We start from the raw sequence: 8,678 nt of genomic DNA on the forward strand, positions 1-8,678 counted from the left end.
AGGGACCCTTTGAAAGAATTTCTGGGTAAAAATAGGACACTAAGGGCCAGGAGTGTGGCCTGGTGGTAGAGTGCTTGCCCACCATGCATGAAGCCCTGGGTTTGATTCCTAAAAGTCAGATGGGTACTGTGGTAGAGTGCTAGCCTTGAGAAAGCTCAAAGACAGTTCCCAGGCCCTGAGCTCAAGTCCCAGGACTGGCAAAAAATAATAATAATAAAAAAAAGAAAATAACAGGGAAAGAACAAAAAGAAAAAGAGAAATAGAACCTTAAAATTTTTTAGTTTCAGCCAGGTGCTGGTGGCCATGCCTGTAATCCTAACTACTCAGGATCACGGTTCAAAGCTAGCCCAGGTAGAAAAGTCTATAAGACTCACTTCCGGCCCCGGGAGTTTGGCCTAGCGGTTAAAGTGCTTGCCTAGCATGCACAAAGACCCGGGTTCGATTCCTCGGTATCCCACATACACAACCAAGCCGGAAGTGGCAGAGACGAGACTGCAACAAGCGACAGAGAGCGAAAGCAAGCAAGTGGAGCCCAACCGAGTGGTGGCCGGAGCGAGCAGGACCGGAGCGTGCGGGAGCGAGCCGAGCCAGAGCCAGCCAGGCCGGAGCGAGCGGGGCCAGAGCGAGAAGGGGCCGGAGCGAGCAGAGCCAGGAGCAAGCGAGAGCTGGCCGGGCCGGAGCGAGCGGGGCCAGGAGCAGGGCCGGGCCGGAGCGAGCGGGGCCAGAGCAAGCCAGGAGCAGGGCCGGGCCGGAGCGAGCCGGGCGGAAGCAAGCGGGGCCTGAGCTAGAAAGGGGGCCGAGCAGGGCCGGAGCGAGCGGGGCCGGAGCGAGCGGGGCCAGAAAGAGAAAGGGGCCAAAAAAAAAAAAAAAAAAAAAAAAAAAGACTCATTTCCAATTAACCACCTGTAAGCAAGAAGTGGTGCTGTGGTTCAAAGTGGTAGAGCACTAGCCTTGAGCAAGAAGAGCTCAGGGACAAGTGCCCTAGTTTAAGCCCCATGGTATTAAAAAAAAAAAAAAAAACTAAATTGGGCACCAGTGGCTCATACCTGTAATCCTAGAGGCTGTAATCAAGAGGCTGAAATCTGAGGATTCTGGTTCAAAGCCAGCCTAGGCAGAGAAATTCAAAGCACTTGTACCCCCAATTGATGAGCAAAAAGCTGTGGTTGAGCAGTCTTGAGCAAAACATCCAAAGGAGAGTGCAAGGCCCTGAGTACCCTCAGCATTTGGGTTGCAGCTGGGGAGGATGGCCTAGGACTGTGATCCTCAGCATTTGGGTTGCAGCTGGGGAGGATGGCTCAGGCCTGTAATCCCTCTGTAATCTACTCTGGAGTCAGACATCAGGAGGATCACAGTCCTAGGCCAGCTCTGGCAAAAAGCTAGGGAGATCCCTATTTTAACAAACAGCCAGGAGTGGTGCCACACATCCATGATCCCAGCTACAGAGAAGGCGTAGGAGGAAGATTGAGGACAGCAGAGCAAAACAGTGGAACAAAAAGCAAGACCCTATCTGAAAAATAGCCTAAAGTACAAAGGTCTTGGGCATGGCTCAAGTAATACAACCCTACCTAACTAAGCGCAAGACCCTAGCTACATCTACACCCACGTGTAAAATCGTGTAAGTACTGTGCAAAGCTATTTGCTGCAAGCAGCACTTTTACCTCAGGGTCTAGGTGCTGTTCCTGGTTTTCTTTTGCTCAAAGACATAGTACTTCACCACTTGAGCCACAGCTCTACTTCTGGCTTGATTTTTTTTTCCTTCAGTCAGTCATGGGCTTGAACTCAGGGCCTACCTTTAGTTTAAAAACCAGAAGTGATGGACTTGGAGTTTGTCCCAGTGGTAGAGTGCTTGCCTAGTATTCACGAAGACCTGGGTTCGATTCCTCAGTACCACATACACAGAAAAAGCCAAAAGTGGCGCTGTGTCTCAAGTGGCAAAGCACTAGCCTTGAGCAAAAAGTGTCTAAGAGACAGTGCCCAGGCCCTGAGTCAAGCCCCAGGACTGGGAAAGAAAAAAAATCTCTTGGATTTTCCTCCCCAAGCTTGCTTTGAATGGAGACCTTCAGATCCCAATCTCCTGAATAGCTAGAATTCCAGGCATGAGCAACTATCCCCTGGTTTGGTCATTATTTTCATAAGCAAAAACAAAATGAACCCGGCATTAGTGGCTCACATCTGAAATCCTAGCTACTCAGGAGGCTAAGATCTGAAGATCAAAGCCAGCTCAAGAACTAAAGACCTTGAGACTCTTATCTCCAATTAACCACTAGGAATCCAATTATCCACTAGAAAACCGGAAGTGGCTCTGTGGTTCAAGGGGTAGGGTGGTAGCTTCAGCTGAGGAGTTCAAGGACAGCACCCAGGCCCAGAGTCCAAGCCCCATGACTGACAGAGAGAGAGAGAGAGAGAGAGAGAGAGAGAGAGAGAGAGAGAGAGAGAGAGAGAGAGAGAGAAAATGTCAATGTCTGCCAATAGGAAATGAAATATATTAATTGAAAGAGATAGAATATCCCTAAAATGAATTGTGGAATAGCAATCAATAGAAACGAGGCAGGTTGTAATGGACTGATATAGATGCCTCACAATGTGGAACGACTTAAGTGTGGACATAGATATGCACCCACATGAATATATGCATTACTCTTGTGAAGAATACACAGTGCTATTTTAGACTAGATCTAGAAATATGTGTTAGAAAATGGAAATACTCATTGCATCTGGAATAAAATAGAACATCCCTATTTAACAGTGAAGTGAGAGGCAATTTTTATTTTTCTTTTCTTTTTTTTTCCAGTCAGTGATGGGGTTTAAACTCAGGGCCTGGGTGCAGTCTCTGAGTTCTTTTGCTCAAGGCTAGCACTGGGCCACTTCCCGCTTTCTGGGTTAATTAGAGATTAGAATCTCATGGACTTTCCTGCCTGGGCAGGCTTTGAACTGTAATCCCCAGATCTCAGCCTCCTAAGTAGCTAAGATTATAGTTGTGCACTACCGGCATCCGGCAATTTTTATTCTTACATTTTTTTAAATTTTTCTGCATCTGTCATCAGTTAAAACAAAGAAAAAGCATTTAAAAAATCATCAGTTTCACAAATGGACAAAGGTTGAGTAAAAGGTGATTAGATAATGTAGTGACAAGATTGGGGAACAGAGAGGAAGGTGAAGCCTACTTTGGGCTAGTAAGCTGGAGAAGTCTTAACCTGGAGGAATTGGCTCTAAAAACCCCTGGGGCAACTGGTGCAGGGCTGGGCACTGGCTAGGGCCAAGGCCCTAAGGCCAGATTGAGTTAGACATCTTTGAAAAACAAGAAATTCACCTAAGTGGCTGGAATGCTGACAGACTGGAGCCACAGCGAGGGTGGAAAGTAGGAAGCCAGTAAGGGGTATTTTAGGCCCTGGAGTGAATTCCATAATCTGATTATGTTTAAAATATGTACTTTGGTGGATTCAGAAAAGAGGATCCTGGGAGCCCACTGGCCTGAAGAGAAATGATAAAGGCTTTGACTAGAGGTGGTGGAGGTAGAAAAAGAACTGGGACCAAGAGTTTGGGTAGTGGTAGAGTGCTTGCCTAGCATGTATGAAGATCCAGATTCGATTCTTCCGTACCACATACATAGAAAAGTCGGAAATGGGGCTAGGGCTCAAGTGGTAGAATATTAGTCTTGAGGAAAGCCCAAGTACAGTGCTTAGATGCAGAGTTCAAGCCCCAGTACTGAAAAAAAAAATGTGCTAAAGGAGGAGCTGGTGCTGGTGTGTGTGTAGGTGTGTGTATGTACAGAGTCTTAAACTCAGGGCTGGCTTTGTCCTTTAGCTTTTTGTTCAAAGGCTAGTACTCTATCTCTTGAGCCGCAGTTCCAGGTCTACTGCCTTTTTGGTGATTAATTAGACATAAGAATCTCAAGGACTTTCCTGCTTGAGCTGGCTTTGAACCATGATCCTCAGATCTCAGCTTCCTGAGTAGGTGGAACTACAGGCGTGAGCTACCTACACCAGTCTTACAGACACATTTTAAATGGCGGCACATATGTCGATGTCAGAAGCCTATACCCTGACAGCCTTGCCTGCATAGGCAAGTATGGAAGTCACCCAGGCTCCTTTGTTAAAGCATACAGTGGATGGGATCTAAGGACTGAAGGACACTTTCAGTTTCTGTCCTTGGAAAATAGCCTTGAAAGAGACGAGCTCCCAGGTCCCAGCCTGCATTCCCCAGATATAAGGGAGAGGGCCTGAGTCAGCCCATCTGAAGATAGGCAATGTCTTACACTGGAGCTAACTCTGGGCCTGGAAGCAGTTTCACGGTAGGACAGCCTTCTGTAGGCTACCTGGGACTACTTTTAGGAAGAACCAATTTTCTTATCAGAAGTGTCTAAATGCTGTTTATTTTTATCCTGGTGTGGTGTGTGTGTATTTTCTTGCAAGCACCTACTCCATATAAACCCTTCCCAAACAGCCATTGCTTTCCAGCCTCAAGGCCCTGTAATGTAGGCCCCAGTTTGTGGCCTGGACCTCGGACTGTGGACCAGACCTACTCCTCCCTTTTCCTTCTGTTTGTTTTCAGTCCTATGACCCCAGGCTGGCTAGTGTGGTAGGCAAAAGGGTGGAGACTAGTGCCCGAGTGCACGTGTGTGTGTGTGTGTGTGTGTGTGTGCTCGCGCGCGCGCACACACACACACACACAGCCTCCTATGCCCACCCCACCCCACCCCCCAGTGGCTAGTCAATGATTGACTGGCATTTCATAGGCTGCTGCTTTTAGACCCTAGCCTGGTGACCCTTAGAGGTCACCTCCATAAGAAGCCAGAGCAATGTCCTACTTCTCCAGTCGGTGGTCCCCTCTACTGCCTGCAGGCCAGTACCTGTTGCCAAGAGATTTTTTCATGGAACCTCATGGATCTTGCCCTCTGACCCTGGCTTTGGGGGCCCCCACTGGGCTTCAGTCCCCACCCCTCTTTGCTCATCTCTATCTTCTCAGGTCACTCAACTGGACTCCTCTCTGTGGATCTGACAACTCCCCTCTTATCCTCTGTCTTTGTCCCTCAGACATCCTTTTTCCTTGCCCTCCTGCCAGACCCAGCTAGACGGACAGTTGGGCAGAGAATCAGATCCAGTAGCGTCCCCTTGCCCCCTCCTACCCCCTCTTGTCAAACACCAGACAAGGTTTTTTCCTCTTCCTTTCCAGCTCTGAATGCACTCATTCTCTTCGGAAGCCTCCTCCCTGGGGCGTGAGTTCTGACCCCAGCTCCTCCCCCATCCATGCTCTGGCCTGCTGGCTTGGGTGGCTCCACCTTCTCGGCAACCCACTGGGACTGGGCATTGTCTGCCAGTGCTGGTTTTTTCTAGGACTCTGGGATACCCAGAAGTAGCCTTCCCTTGGCAGGGCACAGAGTAAATGCAGAGAGAGAGAGGCTCTTTAAGAACCAGGAGTAGTTTATGCCTGTAATCCTAGCTACTCAGGAGATCTAAAGATCACAATTCTAATCCAGCCTAGCAGAAAAGTCTGAGATACTCTAATCTCCTAAAAAGCCAAAAAGTGGGGGGTATGGCTCCAGTAGTACAGTGACAGGTTTTTGTTGTTGTTGTTTTTGCCAGTCCTGAACTCAAGGCCTAGGCACTGTCCTTGGTGCTCTGCCACTTGAGCCACAGCACCACTTGTGGCTTTTTCTGTGTATGTGGTTTCAGGAATGCTAGGGGAGCACACTACCACTAGGCCACGCTCCCAGCCTTTTCTTTTTCTTTTTTTTTTCTTCTTTTTGGTTGTGGGGCTCGAACTCTGGGACTGGGTGCTATCCCTAAGCGTTTCAGCTCAAGGCTAGTGCTTTACCACTTGAGCCACAGTGCCACTTCCAGTTTTCTGGTGGTTAATTGGAGATGAATCTCAGGGACTTTTGTGCTGGGGTTGGCTTTAAACCTCGATCCTCAGATTTCAGCCTCCTAAGTAGTTAGGATTACCACCAGCACCCAGCTTAGAGTGACAGTTTAGACTGACAAAGCCAAGTGACAGCGTGAGGCTCTGAGCTCAAGCTCCAGTACCAGCACCAAAATAATCAATAAAAATTCAAAAGAAAGAGGGAAGTCGGGCCGAGAGTTTGGCCTAGTGGTTAAAGTGCTTGCCTAGCATGCATGAAGACCCGGGTTCGATTCCTCGGTACCACATACATAGAAAAAAGCCGGAAGTGGTGCTGAGGCTCAAGTGGTAGAGCTCTAGCCTTGAGAAAGTCCAAGGACAGTGCTCAGACCCTGAGCTCAAGCCCAGGACTGGCAAAAAAAAAAAAAAAAAAAAAAAAAGAAAGAGGGAAGTCAAAACTTCCAGGGCTCAGTTCCCAGCTCAGCTTTGTACCACCGGAAAAATTCCTTTAACTCTGAATGTCAGGATGGGGAAAAGATAGACAATTCTGGCTTCCTCTGGAATCGCAGAGACTGGTGTATTGAGAAATGTGACTCCAGGACACAACATACGGGTCCAATAAAAGATGCTACTCCAGCAGTTCCCCAGCTAGACCTGAGCCCTTCCTAATACTTGGAGAGGTGCGGCCTGGGGGGAAATAACAGCTGGAATTCTTTTTGTCTTTCTTTCTCTCTCTTTCCCCTCTCTCTTTCCTTCCCCCCACTCCTCTCTCCCTCCCTCTCCCTCTCTCTCTCTTTCTCTCTCTCTCTTTTTTCTTCCGTGGGGGGACTTGAACTCAGAGCGTGGGTGCTGTTCCTAAGCTTTTTTGTTGTTGTTGTTCAAGGCTAGCACTCTACCACTTTGAGCCACAGCATCACTTCTGGTTTTCTGGTAACTAATTGGAGTCTTTCGGACTTTCCTGCCCAGACTGGCTTTGAACCTTGATCCTCAGATCTTAGCCTCCTACGTAGCTAGGATTACAAAGGGTGAGCCACGGTGCCTAGCTATGACTGCTCTAATTCTGGCCATTTCCTGGTTCTGATGCCTCTTTAAGGTCGAGTGCACTTGCTCTTGTGTAAGCACTCCCGTGTAGAACCAACAAGTGATTCTCAGTCAGGCCAGGGTATCCTCTCCCAGAAGGGCTGAAACACTGTAGATCTGCGAGGCTGTGCGTTAGTTATGGTGATATTGATGAGGGGATGGTCAACTACTCCTGTTGGCTATAACATGTCTGGAGCACATTACCTTTTTATTTTATTGTTTTTAAGACTCAGGGCCTTTTGCTTGATTAGCTGGCACTCTGCCAGTTGAGCCATACCTCCAGCCTATCTTTTTGCTGATTAATTGGAGACAGAATTCCTTCCAGGTCTTAGCCAGCTGAGTATTACAAATGTAAACCACTTGGTGCCTGGCTTGCATACTGGGACTTGAACTCAGGACCACATTTTTTTTTTTTTGCCAGTCTTGGGCTTGGGCTCAGGGCCTGAGCACTGTCCTTGGACTTTCTCAAGGCTAGAGCTCTGACACTTGAGCCTCAGCACCACTTCTGGCTTTTTTCCATATATGTGGTACTGAGGAATCAAACCTGGGTCTTCGTGCATGCTAGGCAAGCACTCTACTACTAGGCCAAACTCCTGGCCACAGGACCACATTTTTGCTTAGCTTTTTCCATTAAAAGCTGAAGTTTTTCCACTTGAGTCATACCTCTGCTTCTGGCTTTTTGTAACCCTAGCTACTTTAGCAGGCTGAGATCTGAGGATCAAGGTTCAAAGTCAGCCTGGGCACGAAAGTCTATGAGACTCACCTCCAATTACCCACCAGAAAATCAGAAGTGGCATTGTGGCTCAAGTGGCTCACTAGCCTTGAGCTGAAGAGTTCAACAACAGTGCTCGGGCCCAGAGTTCAATCCCCATGACCGACAAAAAAAAAAAAAAAAAATCCTCAGATCTCAGTATGCTGAGTAGCTGAAATTTGCCTCTTTTGAGGCTCAGTTTCTGTAATCCTCAGCTGAACACTAACCTAATTGTATCACTAATCTAGAAAACAGAGACTTTGATGGCCACCCTGAAGGGCTGTGTCCCAATATGCAGCAGCATTTCTCAAACATTCCTGACAATGAAGCGACAAATAAGTCCACTTTACATCATCAACCCAGGACAGACACACAAAACTATCCCTAGGCCCCACTACATGTGATGTATTTCATTCTTTTTCATTCTCTCTCTTCCTTCTTTTTCTTCTTTCCTTCCTTCACTCTTTCATTTGTCTCTTCCTACCTTCCTTTTTTCCTTTTTTCCTGTGCCAGGACTGAACCCAGGCCTTCCATATACTAAGCAAGCACACTGAACCACATCCCCAGCCTTCTTCCCTCTATTTACTTCTTAACAACCACAACAAGCCATGCAAAGATGGATCACTCCTGTAATCCTAGCTACTCAGGAGGCTAAGATCTGAGGATCATGGTTCAAAGCCAGCCTGGGCACAAAAGTCTGTGAGACTCTTATCCCCAATTAACCACCAGAAAACTGGTCCTGGCAGTGTGGTTCCAAGTGGTAAAGGGCTAGCCTTGAGCTCAGGGACAGTGCTCAAGCTGACAAAACAACAACAAATAGCAACAACTTTGCTTATTTATTTATATTGATAAAGGCAAGCTTCAGGCCCTCATTTGCATGTATATGCCTAATTTTGAGCGAATAACTTTGTATTCCCTTTTTTTCTATAAACTTCCATCTCTATAAAGCTTGGATCTGCGTCAGTATCTAACTAAATCTGGGACCATTTGTTGAGCAACTATTATGTGC

The sequence above is a fragment of the Megascapheus bottae genome, chromosome 17, assembly GCF_031878675.1.
Source record: "Megascapheus bottae isolate mThoBot1 chromosome 17, mThoBot2.hap1, whole genome shotgun sequence".
In the NCBI taxonomy this organism is placed as follows: Eukaryota; Metazoa; Chordata; class Mammalia; order Rodentia; family Geomyidae; genus Megascapheus; species Megascapheus bottae.